The sequence below is a fragment of the Lithobates pipiens genome, unplaced genomic scaffold (assembly GCF_037356315.1).
Source record: "Lithobates pipiens isolate NorthernLeopardFrog02 unplaced genomic scaffold, aLitPip1_a1.2 Scaffold_18, whole genome shotgun sequence".
Taxonomy (NCBI): domain Eukaryota; kingdom Metazoa; phylum Chordata; class Amphibia; order Anura; family Ranidae; genus Lithobates; species Lithobates pipiens.
Window position 1 is genome coordinate 405,592,539 of NW_027507758.1, and position 24,223 is coordinate 405,616,761.

Consider the following 24,223-nt stretch of genomic DNA (forward strand, 5'->3'; position numbering starts at 1 on the left):
GGCCCATGGGCTTGAGCCCAGTCAAGCCCAATGGTAAGTCCTGCCCTGTTCACGCCCCTTTTAGAGCTGGGAGCTGGTACTTCTGGGTATGGAAAAGCATGTGACCTGTTCCATGTGACTGCACCTGGCCAATTAGCTCTGTCACAAAATAGGTCCAGAGTCCTTTGTAAAATACAAATCCTACCACTTACACAGGGCTTTCTTTTCAATCCTGAAGGCTGGATGTTGTGGCAGGGGAGCAAGAGGAAGGCAAGTAAGTGAGTCTGTTGAGGTCTGGATTAAAGTGAGCCTGTTGCTTTGGTCTTCATGGGAAAAGCACAGATTGCCCTTTTTAAAGAGGAAAAGCATTCTGGAAGCTGTGCCCAAAAAATGAAGGCAAAGACTAGTCACCAGTACTATCAGGGAAGTGTCTCAAAAACCTTAGCTTTGTGTTACACCTGTCATTAACATGTAGGTGTAGGAGATAAGTAAGGCGATTTTGTATCTTTGGAAAAAAATTCTTTATTGTACTGTACTGAAGAGAGCTGTTACTATGGAGTTTATCAGGCAGGCTTCTGGGGGAGCGAAATGGAAATAAAACTATCTGGTTGAGATCCTACAGTGCATTCTTTTTTTTTTTTTTTTATTGTACTGTACTTTGTTTTTTCAACTGGTGACCCTTTTAAAGCTCATTTGACTGTAGTTCTGTGAATCACAGGAGTGCAGTTCTATCTGCAGTCCCGTGACCCGTTTTCAGCAGGCTGAGGTCTGTTGTCGGGTGACATCACAGGGCCGGTTCAGGCTGGGGAAAGATCGCGACCATATGTGATCGGTATCCGCCCAGGATGGATCCTGATAGAGCAGACCAGTCACCAGCTCTCTGCTCACAGAGCTCTGAGAGCCGAGCGGTCAGTGGGGTTTGCTGCATCCACCTAGGAAACTATGATTTTGGGGGGAGTATACTTCTTTTCACTGCATAGGCAGTTTTTTTTGTTTTTGTTTGTTTTTTTGCGAAGTTAAACTAACCCTTTAATATTTCTTGATTTTCTTTAAAAGATGGCAAACTTTTTGAGCACAGGCTCATAATTTATTTATTTTTTTACATTAATCAGCAGCATTAAATCTAAATAACAACCGTTTGATGAAGAAAAAAAAAATTTTACTCAACTTTTTAGGTCTGTTGCTAGGGGGTCCCTCGTAATCTGCCTCTTCTTCTTCAAGGCGCCTGATGTAATTTCCTTCAGCGCCCGTGCTCGTTAATGCTCCTGGGAGATGTCTGTCATCATTTCCCAGGAGTCACTGGGCAGTGCTGAGGGCTTCATTGCCATCACAATGGGGGCGGGCACTTCCAATGACGCCGCCCGTTGTGATGGCAATGTCAGAAGTGTCGCTCAGCTGCACCAGAGCCCGGAAGATGGCGCTTGTGGGCTCCACATGCCCACTAGCACTATGGAAACTGTCACAAAACAGGAATATAAGATATATTCCTCTCTAAAATCGTCAATTGAGCGCCAATTATAACACACGTGAGTGCTTTTAAATAAGCATTATAAACAAAATATATGGATATTAATATAAACAAAATATATGGATATTGATTAAAAAAAATTTTTTACAATGGGAACTCCGCTTTAAGGTAATGTAGTAAAAATAGGTACACGCCAGACATGCACTATAAATTTCCATTATAATTTTCCTTTAACGTATATTGAGAAGATTATTTACGTTAAAGTGTATGTAAACCCTAGGGGCCCTTTCACATTGCTGCATTTTTACCTTGATAAAAGCAAAAGAAAAGAGTAATAAAACTCTTTACCTTTTTAAATCCTATAGGACTCTTCACACAACTGTGCTGCACTTCCCCATTGAAATGAATGGAAAATGTGTCAAAAATAATTAATTGTACGTTGATTTGCACTTTTGGTGTGTGTGTTTTTTTTTTTTTTTTTTTTATTTTTTTTTTTTTTTGTCACATGCCCATGTTTCGCAGGTGCATGCCAAAAGATTGTGACCAAAAAAATGCATGAAAGATGCATATGCGTTGAAAGATTATTTTCCAGTTCAACTTCAGCTCTTGGACAGACATGCTTACACGGTCATTAAGCACACCTTTGATATGCTGCATAATTGATCGTGGACTTGACTGCAAGCTGCTTAGAACCTAAAATTGCAAAGCAGCTCCATACCACAACATCCCCACCACCATGTTTTAGTTCCTTATACTGAAATGCTGTTTTTAGGTTGCCCCAAACATTGTTCCAGAAAGCCTGGTTTTCGCCTATAGGTTCAATGGCAAACTGCATTCTTGTTGAAATTATCTTTTTCAACCCAGGCTTGTGAGATGATGTACCCTTGGGGGTGTTGAGCAGAGTCCATGCATGACAGTCAATTTTGATTGGTCTATGCCAGCCTTTCTCAACCTTTTCAACTCAGAGGAACCCCTGAAATAGTTCTGCAGTCTCGGGGAACCCCTGCTAAAAATTTGAAATCTACAAATCAAGATACATTAGTGTGATGGTCAGTGGGAAGAATGGTCCTTACACTTGTGGTCACTGGGAAGAATTGCCTCTTTACAGATAGCTAAAAAGATCAATGGTGCTTGGAACTTATCCGAGAGGCAGAAATGGCCCAATGCTGAAGGAACCCCTAGCAACCTCTGGAGGAACCCTAGGGTTCCACGTAACCCTGGCTGAGAATCGCTGGTCTATGCTATATCTTGAAATGGCTTTAGCTATTTTGCAATGTAACTAAAAGGTGCCATTACCTGCTTGTATGCTTGACTTCAGTCGCAACTGGTGCTGTATATTGTGGGGGGGGGGTGGCAAACAAGACACCCTCATCCCCCTTCGATCAGTCGGGCCACCCGTCGGATGCTCGTTCGTCTGTCCCCCCCCCCCCCACCAGGTAGGGTTGCCACCTCATCCCTTTAAAACCGAACACATATGAATTACACAGGTTCTGAGGCTAAATTAATGCAGATAAGGCACCAAGTTAGTTTAATTACCACCTTAATCAGCCACAGAACCTGTGTAATATGTGTTCGGTTTTAAAGGGATGAGGTGGCAACCCTACCACCAGCCTCACACTTACCCCATCTACCAGCTTCGACTCCTTTCTGCATCTCCTTCTCTTTCATGGGGGCGGCTTCCTCCTCGGCGGCTTCACATCAGCTTCATCCTTGGCGGCTTCTCTCGGCAACCAATACGATTTGAGCTACCAACTGGTTATACTGAAGTCGATCTACAGTATGGATTGACTTTGATACAATCAGCCTCAAATCTCAGGCTGGTCCCTGCTGAACTGGCCAAAATGTGATCCATCTGTAACTGGCTTAAGGCTACATTCACACCAGCGATTTAGGCAGAGGCAAGAATCTTGTGATTCCTATTGGCACGTGTGAGTGACTAGGCCCGAAAACCAACCCTGTTTGTTATAACGGCAGGTTGGCAGCGGCCGCAGCTATTCGCAAGTTTATCCAACGATTACCTGCAGTGATCACTGCTGGCCGCACTGTGTGACCTGTGCTAATAGTGACTTGGGCTGGTTGCCACACCTAGCCGCTCTCCGCCACAACAAGAATCAGAAAATTGATGCAACTCCTTTTGCATCGCTGGTGTGAATGTAGCCTAAGCTGATGGGGAGGTACATAGTTGAAATATACGAGAGAACGGTCTGGGGTCACTAGTATGGTTATATTCAGCAATAGCGCAGATTGCAGGCAAGGGTATTACAATTCCCAATACTGTAGGCTCTGAAAGGTGTAGTCGCTCTCTGCATGCTTTTGAGCTTTATAGCACAGCAAGAGGGGTTGGATAAAAAGACTGTTAAATTTACGAATCTTCTGGCAGTTAAAATCAAAGTGCTTTTATACTGGTTTTAGCTATGCATGTCGTTGTTTGATTGTATGTGTGCTTTAATTATCTTATCCGTAAAAATATGCAGAATATGTAAACTATTTAGGATCACGTGTGCATTCCTCACACTGACATGGCTTGTTAGTTTCTGCCATACAATGAAATACAGATTCAGGGAGAATAGAACATCTCTTCTGCAATATAACATGTTATACTGCTGACACAGATCTATTCCCAGTATAGTTCAGTCAGCCAGTGCCAGCCTTCCAGGAGGGGCGATGGGGGCTCGATGAATGCTTAACCCTTGTGTTGCTTGAATGAAAAATATACTCCTTAGCATAAATGTTTGTGAAAATCAGAAGCATTACCTAACCGATTTGGTTTATGTTTATTTAATGGATTACTCATGTGGATTCGTAAATTGATGTTGTTGTGCATCCATAGCAACCAATCAGTTGTCATCAAGCCTTTTCTGATTGTCTCTAAACTGTAGTTTGGTACAGGATATTGCAATCAACCATTACCATTGTTTTTAGCATAGCCCAATGATTATTTTAGAATTGACTACCAGAAGATCACAAATTCTTTGCTCTGTTGCTGAAAAGTAATACTGTACCAGTTTAACCACTGCAGCCCCCAAAAGTTTTACCCACTTCCTGAGCACGTCATATTTTTCGATACGGCCCTGCGTCGCTTTAACTGACAATTGCGTGGTCGTGCAACCCTGTACCCAAATAAAATAGAGCTTTTTTTTTTGTTTTGTTTTTTTGTTTTTTTGCGCTATAAACAAAAGATCAACAATTTGGGGGGAAAAAACACAATTATTTTTACTTTCTGCTATAATGCACATCCAGGAAAAAAAAATGTAAAACATTTTTTATTTCTCATCAATTTAGACCAATATGTATTCTTCTACATATTTTGGTAAAAAAAATCCCAATAAGCATATATTTGTTTTGTTCAAAAGTTATAGCGTCTACAAAATAGAGGATAGATTTATGACACTTTTTTATTATTTTTTTACCATTACACCCCTTTCACACCAGGGCGTTTTGCAGGCCCTATAGCGTTAGAAATAGCGCCTGCAATCCGCCCTAAAGAAGCTGCACCATTGTGTTCAGTGTGAAAGCCCCGAGGGCTTTCACACTACAGCGGTGCGCTGGCAGGACGTCAGAAAAAAGTCCTGCCAGCAGCTTCTTTGGAGCGGTGAAGGAGCGGTGTGTTAGTGGCGAACAGATCGGACACGTTTGACACTTTTTTGGGACCAGTGAAATTTATAGAGGGATCTGTGCTATAAAAATGCACTTATTACTGTATAAATGACACTGGCAGGGAAGGGGTTAACACTAGGGTGCGATCAAGGGGTTAAATGTGTTCCCTGGGGTTTTTTTTCTAACTCTGGGGGGGGGGGGAGTATTACACTGGAGGAAAAGAGAGATCGTGATTCAGCTTAGCTGAGTCAGTGGTGTGCTTTGCTTACATCCGCACACCGTCGATCCGTCTCTCCTGTGAACGATTAGCGGGTCACAGCGGCCATCGGGACCCGCTGATTGGCTCCCACTGTGTCCAAACACAGCAGGAGCGGCGCGCCCCCTAAACCGTGTGCACAAAGTCACGAACAAGTATGTGATTTTGTGCAACTGGGCCGCCCTGCGGCAGTAAATGTACGTGGGACAGTCTGGAAACGGTTAAACATAACTCTAACCACTTCCTAAGTGTATAGAAAATGCAATAGTAAATTTGTTGCAGAGGTTTGAAAATGTATCAGTCAGGTGTCAGGATTGTAGACACAGGGATCTCAAACAGAGAAAGAAATGTTTGGAAACGAGAGGCTGCACTGAAAAAAGTGTGTATGGGCCTGTGTTGGAAGGCTTTTGTTCACTTCAAAAGTTTTCATTCCTATACAAGTCTATGGAAATGCAAAACCCACTTTAAGCAGGTCAGATGCACCTGTCCGTGTCTTCCGAATGATCTCATAAGTGTCTCAAACTAATGCTATTGACATTTCTGTGTCAATAATATTCTTGATCACCATCAGTATAGTAGCATCTCTTAAAGCGTAACTCGACTTTTGTTGAGAAAAAAACATTCCCCTCTGGGTGATATATGTACATTGCAAGGATTTTAACAAACTTTGTTGCAGATTCCTACCTTTTTGTTATTCTGAAGAAATCCCTGTGTGTTTCTCTGTATCCATGTGGGAAAGTGAATCTAATGGGAGTGGTTTCATAATTATCAATCAGCTTTGAACCTGCAGGACTCTAATGAGGAAAGCTGCTGGGCCTGCATCCCTTTAGCTGCGATTTCCTTTTGGCAGTACCTCACCAAAAAATACATTTTGTTGCAGGGGATGCCTAAAATCTGACTTGTATCTTAGACCCCTTTCACACAGAGCCACCCCGGACGTCAGCGGTACTATTTTTAGTGCCGATATTTGCCCGCTAGCGGGGGGTTGAAACCACCCCCGAAACGTGGTTAAATGCGCCCGCAAAACGCTGCTGCAATGGCACTTTGCCAGCGGTATCACGGTGCTGCCCCGTTGTTTTCAATGGGCAGGAGTGGTGGAGGAGCGGTGTATTCACCTCCCCTCCACAGCTGCAAAGAAGCTGCTGGCAGGACTTTGTGACACCCTGCCAGCGCAGCACCCCAGTGTGAAAGCACTCGGGCTTTCACACTGGGTTTGCAGCTGAGACTTTTTTTCAGGGGCTATGCAGACGCTATTTTTTGCGCTGTAGCGCCTGAAAAATGCCTCCAGTGTGAACGGGGTCTTAGTGCAGGCTTCTGGGCAAATCAGTGAGCCAATCACACAAGCAGGAAATTGCATATCTGGGAGGTGTTCTGTACACATACTGTGTACAGAACACCTCCAGGTAGCCATATTGCATTACATTTTACAGAAAATGACAATGGCTGCAGATTGAGAAGGAAATGTTTAACATTCAATTACAATATGACTTGTGTCGCAGTTGTATGAGCTATATTATATATTCTTTATTTGCTTTTTCCCTACAAAAGTGGAGTTACCCTTTTAGGGAAACCTGTACTAATGCAGAGACTGCCATTCAAAAATCCTGGACATCTGGCTCTCTCTGACTTCATTACAGCCACTAACCACGTGTGCATCTAGCAAAATCGCACAGACAAGACCAGGTTTCCATTGCTGGAGACTTTAGGCCCACAGTCTGTGCCTGAAGCAATACCCCTTATGCCGCGTACACGCGATCAAACAATCCGGTGGAAAAGTCCGGCAAACTCAAGTCCGCCAAACAATCCCCCCCGTGTGTAGCCTCCGGCATACTTTTTTGACCCGAAAGTACGGCGGACTTAGAATGCCGTGTTGCACACCAATCTTTCCGTCGGACTCGCATTTCGGCGAACAATCCGGCCGTGTGTGTGCCAGTCCGCCGTACTTTTGAAATGAGCGGACTTTTCCCGCCCGGAGAAAAGTCCGCTAATTTCGAGCGGGTCTCCAGGTAGGCGGGGCCCGCGAAGGAGACGTCGCCGGCCCCGCCGCTTGGTATGGACTTAAAGGGGAACACCAACGCCGAAAAAAATCGGCGTGGGGGTCCTCCCCAAGTCCACAACAGACCCTTGTCCGAGAACGCTACCCGGCCGGCCAGGAAAGGGGGGCGAGCGAGCGCCCCCCTCCTGAGCCGTACCAGGCCGCGTGCCCTCAACATGGGGGGTGCCTTGGGGAAGGGGGGGCCGCGCGGCCCCCCCACCCCAAAGCACCTTGTCCCCATGTTGATGAGGACAAGGGCCTCTTCCCGACAACCCTGGCCGTTGGTTGTCGGGGTCTGCGGGCGGGGGGCTTATCGGAATCCGGGAGCCCCCTTTTAATAAGGGGGCCCCCGGATACCGGCCCCCCACCCTATGTGAATGAGAATGGGGTACAATGTACCCCTACCCATTCACCTGTAAAATAAAAGTACAAAAAAAAACACCACACGAGATAAAATACTTTATTGCACAGCTCCGGGGGTCTTCCGTCTTCGGGGGTCTTCTCGCCGGACTCCTCCGCTATCTTCTTGTAGCTCCTTTACTAGCAGAGGAGTCCGGCTTTCTTCCTCGCCGCCGGCCTCTTCTTCCAACTTCGGGGGTCTTGTCCCCCTCTTCGGTTCTTCTGCCGGGCCACCGCGCCTTCTTATAGCTCTTTTACAGGCGGTGGCCCGGTCTTCTGTCGCCGCCGCCGCCTTCCGTTCTTCTTCTTCTTCTTCTTCTTCTTCTCCAGGAGATGTTGACTTGACGATCTCTCCGGCCGCAATGCCAGGGACGCGCTGCGCTGCCACTTACATAGGGACAAGGGGCGGTGTCACATGGCTTTATGTCACATGGGTTGGTCACATGGGTTGATGTCACATGGGGACTGTGACATCGTAAGGGGGCGGGGTCACCATATGACACCAACCCATGTGACATAAAGCCATGTGACACCGCCCCTTGTCCCTATATAACTGGCCACGCAGCGCGTCCCGGGCATTGCGGCCGGAGAGATCGTCGAGTCAACATCTCCTGGAGAAGAAGAAGAAGAAGAAGAAGAAGAAGAACGGAAGGCGGCGGCAGCGACGACGGCGACAGAAGACCGGAACACCGCCTGTAAAAGAGCTATAAGAAGGCGCGGTGGCCCGGCAGAAGAACCAAAGAGGGGGACAAGACCCCCGAAGTCGGAAGAAGAGGCCGGCGGCGAGGAAGAATGCCGGGCTCCTCCGCTAGCATAAGAGCTACAAGAAGATAGCGGGGAAGACCCCCGGAGCTGTGCAATAAAGTATTTTATCTCGTGTGTTGTGTTTTTTTTTTTTTTTTTTTTTTTTTTTTGTACTTTTATTTTACAGGTGAATGGGTAGGGGTACATTGTACCCCATACTCATTCACATAGGGTGGGGGGCCGGTATCCGGGGGCCCCCTTATTAAAGAGGGCTCCCGGATTCCGATAAGCCCCCCGCCCGCAGACCCCGACAACCAACGGCCAGGGTTGTTGGGAAGAGGCCCTTGTCCTCATCAACATGGGGACAAGGTGCTTTGGGGTGGGGGGGCCGCGCGGACCCCCCTTCCCCAAGGCACCCCCCATGTTGAGGGCACGCGGCCTGGTACGGCTCAGGAGGGGGGGCGCTCGCTCGCCCCTCTTTCCTGGCCGGCCGGGTAGCGTGCTCGGACAAGGGTCTGTTGTGGACTTTGGGGGGACCCCCACGCCGATTTTTTTCGGCGTTGGGGTTCCCCTTTAAGTCCATACCAGGCGGCGGGGCCGGCGACGTCTCCTTCGCGGGCCCCGCCTACCTGGAGACGCGCTCGAAATGAGCGGACTTTCCTCCGCATGTGTGGGTGAGTCCGTTCATTTCGAAAGTAGGGCGAATAGTACGGCGGACTTAGTACGCCGTATTAGTCCGCTGAAAAAGTGCCGTGTGTGGGCAAGTAGCCCGTTTGGAAATTCCGACAGACAGTGTGGCGGAAGTCCGCCAGACTAAGTATGTCGGACATACCGCTACGTGTGTACGCGGCTTTACTAGGGTAATCCCTTTCACACAAAACATTTTGCTTTAGGGCAAGTGATCTTAACCAAGAAGTTTTTACTCTCTTCATGACCAGGCCATTTTTTGCTATTCGGCACTGCGCTACTTTAACTGACGATTTCACAGTCATGCAACACCGTACGCAAATAAAATGTGTGTAATTTTTTTTTCACACAAATGGAGTTTTCTTTTGGTGGTATTTGATCACCACTGTGTTTTTTTTTCTTATTATTATTATTATATAAATTAAAGACCAATCATTTAAAAAAAAAAAAAAAATTTACTTTCTGCTTTAAAACCTGTACAATAAAAAAAAAAAAAAAAAAAAGGTATCTTCATGAATTTAGACCAAAATGTATTCTGCTACATGTCTTTGATAAAACAAAATTCCAATTGGAGTATATTATTTGGTTTGCGTGAAAATGATAGCATCTAAAAACTATGTTGTATACACAGGGATTTTTTATTTACTTTTTTTTTTATACTAGTAATGGCGGTACTCAATAACTTGTAGGAGGACTGTTATAGGGTAGTGAGCAATCTGACACTATCTGACGGTGGCTTGGGAGTACACTAACACTGACATCAATAGTGACACTAATGCAGTGATCAGTGCTAATACTGTATACACTGTCACTGTACTAATGACACTGAGAGGGAAGAGGTTAGCATCTAGGGGCAATCAAGGGGTTACCTGCGTGCCTAACAATGTATAATATTGCTTTGCAAAGGAAAAAAACAGCAAGATCACTTGTCAGTATTTGGTTCTCTGTGGTGTTTACAACACATCTGTCTTCTGTGAATAACAGAGCCAATCAGCGGGTCCTGGCAATCGGTCATTGGCTAGAACCTGCTGACCGCCTTGTGCTGTAACAAATCACAGCAAATCCGGGGTGGTGGGCGTCCGGCTTACCCAGAAGTGCTGATTATGTACCAGATACGTGATCCAGCGCACAGCGGCTGCCCTGCTACAGTATATGTGCATGAGGCGGTCCACAAGCGATTAATCTGGTCTAGAATACTTTTGAAAATGTGTGAGCAAAGATCAGTTGACTGCATTTTTACGAATGTAGGGGGAAAAAATGTGCACCTGAAAACTTTACATCCAAAAGGCACTGCTTCCCCTATGCTGATTATATGCACAAGCCCTAGGGTAAATGTACACCCCTGCATAGAAGTTGGCATCGTGGAGGGGTGGGGTGTTAGGTTTTAGTTTCTGGTCATTTAAAGCCTTTGCATTAGGGATTCTTTGGATCGCCTTGGATCTGAGGACCAGGCCTAAGATCCAAGGGAAACCACAGGAACACCGATTGATTTGAAGACTAACACAGGTCCTCCTGTACAAACAAATGGCAATCACCCCAACCTATAACTAGCCTTTGCAGCTAGGGGCACTTGGAAGGTCATATGTCAAAAAAAAAAAAAAAAACAATTCCCAGCTCACTTACCAGCCAGCCTGCAGCAAAATGTTCATGTTAAAAACAACAGGTTTAGCATTAAGGTGAAAAAAACATGAAGGTTTAGAACCCCTTTAATGGTTAATCAACAGGTATACTGTGAGCCTCCCATCTGCATACGATTTGAGGGAGGATTGTGCTGTTCAGTTTCGAGTGTCAATGGGCGCTCGAACACTGGCTCCGCCTTTCCATCAGCATGCAGCATGACGTGGGTTGGGTCCTATGGCGATGTGGTGGGTATTTATTTCACACCTTTATGGAGCACACACTCAGTCTGCTCCTTGCACCTTGATGACACAAGGACCACGAGGACTCCAGTGGCAACCTGTGAAGCTCTGGTGGAATCCATGCCCAAGAGCATTAAGGCAGTGCTGGAAAATAATGGCGGCCACACAAAATATTGACACTTTGGGCCCAATTTGGAAATTTTCACTTAGGGATGTACTTACGTTTGTTGCCAGCGGTTTAGACATTAATGGCTGTGTGTTGCGTTATTTTGAGGGGACAGCAAATGTACACTGTTACACAAGCTGCACACTCACTACTTTACATTGTAGCAAAGTGTAATTTCTTCAGTGTTGTCACATGAAAAGATATAATAAAATATTTACAAAAATGTGAGGAGTGTACTCACTTTTGTGAGATACTGCGTATACACTGTGTGTGAGTGTGTAAATGAACCTTTAGCCATGTTGTTGGATAGCTTTTCAGATGCATTTCAGTCTCAAAATGCTTTTTTGCTTCTTGATCTAAGCACGGAAATGTGCATTCCCCGAATGGCTGGATTTAATGCACCGTACAGCATTGTGGGCAAGGAACTGGTTAAGTTTCCTTTTTTTTTTTTTTTTTTTTTTTTTTTTTTTTTGTGACGCAGGCCTGTGAATCCCATGGCAACTGTCTGTCATGTGGGCTCAGCCTGTGTTGCAGAAGAAGAAGCTTCCTGCTGCTGGGAGTTGCTAGGCTTCAGTGTAAGTAGCATGGAAAATCTCTTACTGCTCAGATGACCTCCCCTATTTTGTCTGCATGTTTTCCCTTTTAGTGTAACATCCTGGAGGGGGTTGGCTGGGTCCCTTCTAGTCATGACCCAGGCTGCTTCTTGAGAACGGGAACTGAAGTGTATGCGACTAGAGCGCATGTAACAGCTCCTGGAAATATTAGGAACATGAAATGTGAACATGTTGGGGGAGGATTTTTACAGGGGGGGGGGGTCTGTATCCAACCACAGCGTTGCTGTTACTGGCAAAAAAAATTTTTGTTCGTTTTTGCATCACCAATCTCGTCAGTAGTTCCGAAAAGCATTTGTAATGGAAGCAGAAGGTTTAACCCTTCGACTAAAGGGTCTGCTTTTATTTAAGCAATAAAGGCAACGTTTGTCCGGTGCGTCTGTAAGGAGAAATCTCACATGACTGGGCCGTTACTCCTCTTTGTACGTATTTGTGTATGGAGTCTGCATTTCACAGCCTTTTACTGAAGTACTGCGCTGTGGAATATGTTGGCGATTTTTAGAAATGAAAGAATAACCATAAAAAAATAAAAAAAATAAATGCATGTTTACTTGCAATGAAATGCTATTCTAGGCCAGCAGTCGGTCTTGTATGATCCTGCAGTTGAACTCTAAAAACTTTACACAGACGATTAATCATGTGATTTCGAGCGTTGGCTATTTCTTGTGCTACTCAAGCAGCTGCAAGATTAATCTCCCTGAAATTAAGCTTTCAGCTACAGTTCAATAATCTTCTTCAGTCGTCCAAACTGACTGTATGAGGTTTTAAAGTGGAGTTGCCCCCCAAAAAATAAAACTACTTAAAATTCTTAAAAAAAAAATCAAAAAAAAATAATTGGCAAAAAAAAAATTTTTTACTCACCTCTAAATACCGGTTGCTAGGGGGTCCCTCGTAGTCTGCCTTCTTCATTGCCCGGGCTGGTGACATCACTTCCCCTCGCGCCGCACATTCACCTGGGACCTGTCACGTGTCCCAGGTGACTGTACGGCGTATCACGGCACCCTGCGCCGCTCGCGCATGCGCAGTGGGTGCCCGGCTGTGAAGCCACAGCCGGGTGCCCACAGTATGCATGACGGCGCCGCGAGCGGAGCGGGGAGCGAGGGGGGGGCTTCGTTCCCCCGCATCGCTGGAACCCGGGACAGGTAAGTGTCCGATTATTAAAAGCCAGCAGCTGCAGTATTTGTAGCTGCTGACTTTTAATTTTTTTTTTTTTTAGGGGGTACCCCACTTTAATTACAATTTGGCATGTGAAAATGTATGTAGCACTCCCTACACGCAGTCGTGTTTTTGGTTTCAGATTGTTGAGGCTCGTAAGTAAAATCGGGTGTACGTTTTTCGTCCAAAGAATTTTCGTATAGTGTGTACACAACTTTCGACAGCCGATTCCGAATCTTCGTCCGAAGGAGGGACAACATTTTTCTCCTATGGGAACAGAACAAATGTTTTTCGTACACGAAAAATCAGAAAAGAAGGACTGCGCATGATGAGAAAGCATAAACCACAAAAAAAAAAATTTTCGGACAAATTTCTGTTCATCGGTACCGATTTTGCTGTGAAACGACGAGAAAAATAAGACTATCATTCGCCCGACTTTCTTATACTGTGTACCCCACTTTAAAGTGGTTCTTGAAGAGGAATTTCCATTTAAAAAAAAATAAAAATAAGAGTCAGCAGCTACAAATACTGCAGCTGCTGACTTTTAGACCCCTTTCACACTGGGGCGTTTTTCAGGCGTTTAAGCGTTAAAAAAAGCACCTAAAGAGCACCTAAAAGCACTTGAAAGAAGCCTCATCTGCAATCCCAATGTGAAAGCCCAAGTGCTTTAAGAGCCCTTTCACACTGCCAGTGCCTGAAAAACGCTCGTAAAGCTCTGCTTAAACTAGCGGCACTTTACCAGCGTTTTTCGAGTGCTAATGGGGCACTTTTAACCCCTGCTAGTGGCCAAATAAAGGGTTAAAAGCGCCCACAAAGCACCGCTGCCGAAAGCATTTTGCAGGCGCTTTTCAGGCATTTTGCAGGTGCTTCCCATTGATTTCAATGGGAAGGGGCGCTTTAGGAGCGTTGTATTCACCGCTCCAAAAGCGCTGCAAAGAAGCTGCTTTCAGGACTTTTTTTGATGCCCTGCCAGCGCAGCGCCTCAGTGTGAAAACACTCGGGCTTTCACATTGGGATTGCAGTTGCGGCTTCTTTCAAGCGCTTTTACAGGCGCTCTTTTTAACGCTAAAGTGTCTGAAAAACGCCCCAGTGCGAAATGGGTCTTAATAATCGCATTCTTACCTGTTCCAGGGTTCAGCGATGCGGGGGTCGAAGCTCCGCTCGTGCCCCCCTCCACTCGGCGGTGCCAGCATTGCAACTGTGGGCACCTGGCTGTGGCTTCACAGCCGGGCACCCACTGCACATACACGAGCGGTGCCGCCCGCACATTCATCTGGGACCTGTCACGTATCCCAGATGACTGACAGGAGGGAGGGGGCAAAGCTGAGCCCTTCCTGTGCCGAGGGGGAAGTGATGTCACCAGCCCAGGCACTGAAAGAGGCAGACTACGAGGGACCCCCTAGCAACAGGCATTTAGAGGTAAAGGTAGGGTTTTTTTTTTTTTTTTTTTTTTTTTTTTTTTTTTTTTACCACAATGCATGGTAAAAAAAAAAAAACTGCATGCAGCTTTCCCCCAGACCCCCAAATACGTACCCTGAGCCAGATCCAGCGATGTCCATGAGAGCCGCTGCTTCCTGCCTGCCATTCACAGCCAGGGTTTCATACCGATGTACCCCAATGCACACTTTTTTTTTTTTTTTTTTTTTTTTTAGGTGCGAGTATGTGGGGGTTCTAAAAATATTTTTTCATATTTTACATTTTTATTTGTCTCCTTTTTATATGCTTTAAAACATATTTTTTATTTTTATTTATTCTTGCATAGCTTGCTAGCCAATATCCCCCTATGTGATAGCATGTACACTCACTGGCCACTTTATTGGGTATACCTTGCTAGTACCGGGTTGGACCCCCCCTTTGCCTTCAGAACTGCCTTCATTGTTCGTGACATAGCTTCAACAAGGTGCGTTGGAAACATTTCCTCCGAGATTTTGGTCCATATTGACATGATAGCATCACGCAGTTGCTGCTGATTTGTCGGCTGCACATCCATGATGCAAATCTCCTGTTCCACCACATCCCAAAGGTGCTCTATTGGATTGAGTGACTGTGGAGGCCATTTGGAGTACAGTGAACTCATTGTCATGCTCAAGAAAACCAGTTTGAGATCATTTGAGCTTTGTGATATTATCCTGGTGAAAGTATCCATCAGAAGATGAGTTCACTGTAGTCATAAAGGGATGGACATGGTCAGTAACAATACTCAGGTAGGCCGTGGCATATAAACCATGCTCAATTGGTACTAAGGGGCCCAAAGTGTGCCCTGAAAATATCTCCCACACCATTACACCACCACCAGCCTGAACCGTTGATACAAGGCAGGATAGAGCCATGCTTTCAGGTTGTTTATGCCAAATTCTAACTCTAACATCTGAAAGTAGCAGCTGAAACCAGGGCTCATCAGACCAGGCAATTTTTTTTTTTCCAATCTTGTTCAATTTTGGAGAGCTTGCGTGAATTGTAGCCTCACTTTTCTGTTCTTAGCTGACAGAAGTGGCACCCGGTGTGGTCTTCTGCTGCTGTAGCCCATCTGCTTCAAGGTTCGATGCATTGTGCGTTCAGAGATGGTATTCTGCATAGTGCATACCTTGATTGTAATGAGTGGGTATTTGAGTTAATGTTGCCTTTCTAGCTTCTTGAACTTCTTGTCTACCCATTCTCCTCTGACCTCTGACATTAACAAGGCATTTTCTTCCACACAACTTCCGCTCACTGGATATTTTCTCTTTTTTGGACCATTCTCTGAAAGCCCTAGAGAATAATCTGTGTGAAAATCCCAGTAGATCGACAGTTTTTTTAAAATGCTCAGATCAGCCCGTCTGGCACCAACAACCACGCCACATTCAAAGTCACTTAAATCCTCATTCTGATGCTCAGTTTGAACTTCAGCAAGTCATCTTCACCATGTCCAGATGCCTAAATGCTGTTGCTGCCATGTGATTGGCTGATTAGCAATTTGTGTTACCAAGCTCTTGCCGATGGGATGTTTTTTTTTGGATGAGAGATATTGCATTTAAGTAGATGGGAAACCTCTCATTGTTATGTTTGTCCTCACCTTTTTGTTTTTGTTTTCATGCTCATCCGCAGCGTTACTTTGGTGGTCATTGATGACTTCTTTGTTTATTGGGCCTCTTGCTATGCCAAATTTGGCACTGGGGAGAGAATCTTGGATTTTCATGTGGAGTTTTGTCGCAGTTTTTGTGGCTTCCGCTGGTTGATGCCATTACCTAAGCTGTTATGCCTCAGACAATTTGTTTCAGGTCCCTTCATTCTTATCATTCATGCATGGAGTACCAATGTAGGGCTTTACTAGTCTGTAGATTCAATCTCCTCAATTAAGCTTGTTATTGCTCAATGTTGTACAACTTTTACCATATCTATAATTTGGTCCAACATTGTCCCTTTTCTGGTTTGGGCCCATCATATACTTTTCTTCTTTCTTCTGGTTCTTGTTTTGGAGCAGTTTTGTGGCAAGGTGAATACCCAGGTTTCCAAATTTGTCTGCAGGATTGGTGGCTGCCACAAGGGTCTTGAGGGAGATAACAACAGTATTTTATTCAGGCCTTATGGGGTTAATTTATATGATTGGCCTCAATATGTATAATCTCGGCCTACAATCTGTTGTCGAGCAGGTGCTGGCTCTTGTCAGTGTACCAATGACTTGCGTGTGGCAGTTTTAACCTTGCCAGCAACTGATGTTGCTTTATTGGCTATGCCCTCAAGTTAAATTCTGGGGTCAGTTTAAAGCCTGTATGGCACTGATAGTAAGGGTGGGCTTCTTAGAATGTGAGTTTTATGTTTTATGGGTGCTCACAGTATAACTGTGACTGGCATTGTTGTTTGGTATACTTAGAAAGTTGTTAAATTTGGAAAATTCAATAAAGCTGTGGCTTTGCCAAATTTTCATCTTGAGCAGCTTCCGTGTCTTTTTAGTGTCAAGCTATTTATTTATTAGTTGGACATTAAAGAGGTGTTCCCCTTTAAAAAAATAAAAAAATAAATTAAAAGTCAGCAGCTACAAATACTGCAGCTGTTGACTTTTAATAATCGGACACCTGTCCCAGGGTCCAGCGGCTTCGTTTCCCCCCCCCCCCCCTCCACTCGGTGGCGCCGGCATTCCAACTATGGGCACCCAGCTGTGGCTTCACAGCCCGGCACCCACTGCGCATCTGTAAGCGGCGGGGTGCGCCGTGATTGGCCGCGCAGTCATCTGGGACCTGTCACGTGTCCCAGATGAATGACAGGAGGGAGGGGGCAGAGCTGAGCCCTTCCTGCACTGAGGGGAAGTGACGTCAAGAGCCCAGGCCCTGAAGGAGGCAGACTACGAGGGACCCCCTAGCAACAGGCATTTAGAGGCGAGTGCAACACCACATTAATGAACCTATGCTTCTCAGCAGTCGTATATTCTCCCATACAAGACGCATCCCTGGCTTCTTGCACAATGCATATAAACATGCAAATCAGGAAAAAGGAAAAATAATGCCCACAAACGAACCTATTCTTTCACAAGGTGGACTTGTTTAGGCAAAATCTCTTTCACCTTTTTAAAAGCCTCACAGACTACTTAGAAGCCTGTCTGAGACACGTATGACTGTGAGCGAGACTGTTGCATGCCGCTTCCAGTGCAGCAGAAATCCTGAAGCAGTTGCCAACCCCAACATGGTGGTCTAGCACAGGTTCTTAAGGGATACCTGTTGACATGACAAAAAAAGGCACAATTCTTCAAAAGAGTCCAATGAGTGGGAGGAAGCAGAGAGAGATTCTGGGGGTGAGGACACAAAACCCCAAAACGCCCAATACTAAAAAAATAAGCAAAAATAAAAACCCCAAAGAAAGTAGCAGATAAGCAAATAAAGGATGATGAAAGACTCATTAAAAACAATAGCCATGATTTAATCTATTGGAAATTTGTCTGAATATAGCAGACCCAGTTTACAGAAAAACAGATTAAAAAACAGATAAATCTCACATTTAAACCCCATTCATACTTGGCGATTTGGAATCGCCACAATTCTGCCCACAATTCCAAATCACATGGCAATCAGTGCAACATATTTTTGGGCACCCCAAACGCAGTGCAATTTTGCAGTCCGACAGAATTGCACTGCAATCATGGCAAAATGTCACTTTAAAAATTGAGCAAAGCTTGTCCCCCCCCCCCCCCCAAAAAAAGGATGCATAAACTTCTATAAAACATTTTCTATTTAACCATAAAAAGTATTTTACAATGCTAAATCATTCAGGTTCTAAATTGTATTCACAAATTTCAGAAACCCGGTATAAAGGGTAGTGTTTAAAGCATTTGTGGGTTTAACAAATTTGTTGTATAATAATTCTCCATGTAATGTGGTGTGGCAGGGGGTGTGTACTTTGCCTAAATACTACTACTAATAGGTGACCCTGTTTCTCATCTCAGAAAGTTGGGAGGTATGGAAAACTGTCAGCTACATCCCACAGGTCCACTCCCACACGCCTCTCTGGTTCAACATGCACCTACCTGAACTGCTGTCCATTCCAGATCCTGTGGTGTGGATACGCCATGGGATCTTATATATTTATCAGGTCATGACTAATATGGGAATAAAAACGTTTCAAATGCTCAAAGACGAATTTTCCCTCCCTAACTGTCTCCTTTTTAGATACCTGCAGCTCCGCCATGCCATATAAACCCAATTTATTAGCTCTAACCCATCCTTGGCAGTCCCCTCTATAGTAGATACAGTTACGGGTACTGAGCCAGCTAAATTAATCTCCACCTTGTACTCCGCTATCCGTCTCCCTGGTGTCATGGCCTTGGCCTATGCTGCTAAGGCCGGATGGGAGGTGGACGTTGGGCTTATTGCGGATGAGGATTGGGATGACATTCTGGGGGATGTGAAATATGTATCCCCCCGGCTGTCAGATCGCCTCACGCAGCTGTATATCATACACAGGACATATCTAACTCCCCAGAAGATAGCACGTTTCAAGCCCATGTACAATCCGGGATGCCGTCAATGTGGTCATACCCCGGGCTCCCTTTATCACCTTCTATGGACCTGTCCCACTATTCAAGCATACTGGATGCAAGTGATACGATTCCTGCACGACCAGATGGGTTCACCTGCTACCCTAGACCCCAAAATGTGCCTGCTCGGTCTGATGCCTAGCTTAGAAGCTGATAAATCTCTTCGCACCTTTTTGCATGAGACCCTATTCCTGGCAAGGAAAGCGGTGGCTAGAAGGTGGATGCAGGCCCTGCCCCCCACAATCCAGTGTTGGAAAAAAGAGGTAAATGATACTCTTCCATATAAGAAGCTGATTTATGTGCATAGGGGGTGTTCACCTAAATACGAAAAGGTCTGGGGTAGATGGTTGGCAGATGGTGAAACGTGTACTTGATATGCTCACCCTTCATCTTCTCCTTTCCCTCCCCCCTTTTTTCTTTTTTTTTTTTTTTTTCTCCTCTCCCCTCCCTCTCTGTCTCTCCCTTCTTCCTTTGTTTTTTTTTTATATATACATATATACTATGTGATGGCTCTACTTCTTGTGGGTAGTTTGTTTTATGCTACACGGTTACTGTAATGTATCTATATATGTGCTATTGTTTTGGCCATGTTGGCCTCCGTCAATTTATGTACCAAGCATTCGTACCTCAATAAAGTTGGCTTTTTCAATTAAAAAAAAAAAACTGTCAGCTACTAGATGGTAATTTCTATCTGTTGGCTTACAAAATAATTCAGTTGGAAAGCACCCATTGTGTTGGCTAATTTCAACATCAAGGAAATGTATCTCGCTCTTGACTGCTATCCAGAGTAAAAGATTGTAGGCATACAGGAATTTAAATAGGAAAATAGGAATGAAATGAAGCTAGTTCCTCCTGCGAGCCCTGTCAAAGAATATGTTGTTTTTGGATCTGAGCCTCGCCCAGGGCCGTCTTTAATACTGATTGGACCCTGGGCAAAAATTTTCTTGCCCCCCCCCCCCCCCCCAATTAAATTTCACTCTCCACCTTATCTGAGGCATACAATAAATTGCAGCTAGACTTAAAATCAGTTTACTATATCAGATCAGGCAGCAATTGCAATTGGTTGCCAGCGGTTACAGCATATCATTGCTGCTTACTGACTGGCTGCTAGAGGTTGCAGCACACATTACAGCTTACTAATTAGTTGCTAGAGGTTACAACAAATGATTTCTGCTTGCCAAATGGTTGGTAGAGATTACTGTACAGTATTACTGCTCACTGATTGGTTACTAGATGTTACAGCACATCATCACCTCACTGTAGAGGGGCATGATATACATACGAATGCCGCCTTTATTTTACATATCAATGCCTCCGGACGCAGCTATTTACTTATGAATGCTGCCGCTATTTACATATGAATGCCAGTTATTTACATGTAAACACAGGGTCTGCAAGTGAGTCATCTGTACACAACAATAGGGCAGAGCTGGGCAGCATTAGTATCATCACTTCACACTGAGATATTGGGACACAGCACAGGACTAAAACTTCAAAGGACAAGTCAATTTAAACTGGGATAGTCAACAAGTATGAGGCAGCTGCTTTGGGGCCCACAACAATGACAGGGCCCAGGTCAGCTGCCCCTTTCGTCCTGCCTTAAAGACTGCCCTGGCCTCGCCTATACATGGCTGAGACGCATAGGATGAGTGATAATGGGAGAATCCCTCCCTGCAGAACACAGTGTTCACTGTCGGCTGCTATAGCTGCTGACAGTGACTGCGCAAAAAACCAACAGGCTGGTTGTAGTAAAGTTGATCGATGGATAAACTTTAGTACAACCAGCTTGCCCATAGATGGATCAAATCCTGGTTGGTCCCTGCTGAACCGACCGAGATTCCATCCACCTATGACTGGCTTTAGGAAAAAGAGAGACATAGTGATATATTTGCTGGGATGAGTAATAGGGTATTTAATAAAAATGGGAAGGTTTCTTTAAAAAAAAAAAAAATGTGTTTTTTCATGGTATTATTTTTCTAAGGATAACTAGGAATAGAACAGTTGAAAGAAAATCCTAAGGATTTATCATGTGTAAACCACATAAACTAGCTACTAATAGTGCTTTTTTAAATACATTTTAATACATTTTTTATTTATTTTTTTCTGTTTTTGTTTAATCAAAACATGCAATGAAGATACGATTACTGTAATTGGTTCTTGTCACCTCACGTTGATTTTTTTCCACTATTTGGGCTCCAAATTTAAATGAATCTTATTGTTTCAGCATTCTCTGTGTAAAGCGCAGCGCCAATCTCTGCTTGCCCTCTGTGATCTGGGTTGAATAAGATGCTGGCTGTTGGAGCCCCTGTTCTAGTGTGTTGCAAGTCCATACAAGAAAGACCATACACTGATGTTAATCCTCAAAGATGCGTTTATTCAGGGCATTCCACTTCACACGTGGTGCAGGAAATTCATGTTCCGTGTACATTTCTCACACCGCATTCAAAGCACACTCCAGTTGTGATCTGCAGCGTGGGTATCAGAATTAGGTTATTGACACCCTAAATTCAGGTCGCAAATGCAGTGCGTTTGCCTGCACCGGGTTGCATGGTACAAAAGTTACCATGTAATGTGGTTGCAATGAGCATGCACTCTTTGTGTGGCGCAATTTCAGCTCATTGAAAATGAATTGGCTGAAATCACACTGCACAGAGATGTGAGATGTGAATCGCACAGGAACACACAGTGGGGGTTATTTACGAAGGGTAAAACCACAAGTAGATCTACAATTGCAAAGTGCACTTGAAATTGCACTGAAAGTGCACTTGGAAGTGCAGTCGCTGTAGATCCTGAAAGAGGGGAGCTCTGCGTGAATGATCATCCAAACAGTGCACATGATTGGATGATCAAATCAGCAGAGCCTCCCCTCATTTCAGATCTACCCCTCAGATTTACAGCGACTGCAGTTCCAAGTGCAATGTCAAGTGCAGTTTGCACTTGTAGTGCAAAGTGGATTTGCCTTTAGTAAATAACCCTCACTGTTTCTCTGTGTGAATTCCAGTCTGAACCGGTCCTTATGCCGCGTACACACGAGCTGACTTTCGAGGGACTAGGTCCGACGGTCTTACCGACGGACTTTCGGGCGCGTTCCAATGGGCTTTTCCGAATGAACGGACTTGGCTGCACAATCGCACCAAAGTCCGAAGGATTCAAACGTGATGACGTACGACCGGACTAGAATAAGGAAGTTCATAGCCAGTAGCCAATAGCTGCCCTAGCGTCGGTTTTCATCCGTCTGACTAGCATACACACGAGCGGAATTCTCGATAGAAATTGGGTCTGGCGGAGTTCCGGCGAAAAAAATTTGAAGCATACTCTATTTCTAAAGTCCGTCAGATTTTTGGACAGCAAAGGTCCAATGGAGCCCACACACGACCGAATTGTCCGGATTCGCTCTGTCGGACCTTTTCTGTCAAAGTCTGGTCGTGTGTACATGGCATTACAGTCCCTGCCTATAGCCATACCCTTCTGATGTTTCCCCCTGGTTCAGCTCAGCCATAGAGATGGGAGTGACGGGGGGGGGGGGCTTGTTCACACCACAATTTCTGCATTCTGGATGCATTTTTGAAAGTGCATTTACAGGTGGTGTTTTTTAAATGTTTTTGATGCATTTCTTTCACTTTATTTCTACCATCTCAATTCAGAACATGTACATTCTAGTGCATTTTCCATGCATTTTGTCGAGCTCTAGATGTGTTCCATACAGAAAAAAAAGCAACATGTTCTACTTTTATTGACTGCACTAGAATGCACTGCACTGAACTAGGGCCATTGGAATGCTTGGAAAACACTCTGCCTGTGTACTTGATGCAGAATAAAATGCACTCGGTGTATCTGGTGTGAACCAGCCATTAAGAACACTTCAGAATGCTGTTATTTAAAGGGATATAGTACATGTTAAACAAAACGCTGTTGACATAATCTTAAAGAGCATCAATCGCGCTATATTGCAGAAATTTATAAAAGCAGCAGAAAATTATTATTATTATTATTATACAGGATTTATATATCGCCAGCAGTTTACACAGCGCTTTACAATATAAAAGGAGACAATACAGTTATAATAAAATAAAATACAATGGGATTAAGAGGGCCCTGCTCAGAAGAGCTTACAATCTAATAGGTTGGTGATGGTGATACAACAGGTTGTAACTGTGGGAATGAGCTGATGGAAGTGTTTAAAAGTTTAGTTAGACATGATAGGACTTTCCTGAAGAGATGAGTTTTCAGGGAGCGCCTGAAGGTAGCAAGAGTAGGGGATAGCAGGTCAGGTGGAGGTGGCGAGTTCCAGAGGATGGGAGAGGCTCGGAAGAAATCCTGGAGAGGGGCATGGGAGGAGGAGACAAGAGAGCTTGAGAGTAGGAGGTCTTGAGAAGAGCGGAGAGGACGATTTGGATGATATTTGGAGACAAGATTGGTGATGTAGCTCGGGGCAGAGTTGTGAATGGCTTTGTATGTTGTGGTTAGTATTTTGAATTTAATTGGCTGGGTGATTGGGAGTCAGTGTAGGGAATGGAGGAGAGGGTTGGCAGACACTGAGCGGTTGGTAAGGAGGATAAGTCTGGCAGCAGCATTCATGATAGACTGAAGAGGAGATAACCTATACAGAGGCAGGCCAATGAGAAGGGGGTTGCAATAGTCAAGGCGAGATATAACAAGGGAGTGAATGAGGAGCTTGGTGTTTAATTTGTTAAAAAGGGGTGAATTTTAGAGATGTTACGGAGATGAATTCTACAAACTTTTGACAAGGATTGGATTTGAGGCTGAAATGACAAGTCAGAGTCTAGGATTACACCTAGTACCCTGACGTGAGGGGAGGGACTGATTGTTGCATTGCTGATTTTGATGGAAAAGTCATGGAGGGGGGCATGGGTGGGGGGGAATATTAATATCTCAGTTTTAGAGAGATTTCGTTTAAGGAAGTGGTGCGACAACCATGCTGATATGTCAGTTAGTAATGCGACAGGAGACTGAAGGAGTGAGGTGAGGAGTAGACCAATTTGTGTGTCATTGGCGTATAAGTGGTATTGGAAGCCATGGGTGGTTATCAAGTGACCAAGGGAGGAGGTGTAGATAGAGAAGAGAAGGGGTCCAAGAACAGAGCCACGGGGGACCCCCACAGAAATGGGCAATGGAGAGGCGGTGACAGAGTTGTAGGTGACACTGAAGGAGCGCTGTGATAAATAGACAGAGAACCAGGATAGAGCAGAATCTCTGAGGCCAAGGGAATGTAGTTTATTGAGAAGGAGCAGGTGGTCAACAG

The 24,223-nt window shown here is 44.8% G+C and overlaps 1 protein-coding gene across 3 annotated transcripts in view; it reads left to right on the top strand.

Moving 5' to 3' along the window:
- Positions 1-24,223, top strand: part of GNB4 (G protein subunit beta 4) — a 153,837-nt gene that overhangs the window by 41,642 nt on the left and 87,972 nt on the right. The window contains exon 1 of one of the 3 annotated variants that reach the window (XM_077487925.1): positions 11,708-11,765. The exons of the other annotated variants lie outside the window; for them this stretch is intronic. The gene's annotated coding sequence lies outside the window, so the exon portion shown is untranslated. Of the gene's footprint in view, positions 1-11,707; positions 11,766-24,223 lie in introns of those variants that run through there. 3 annotated transcript variants of the gene reach the window in all.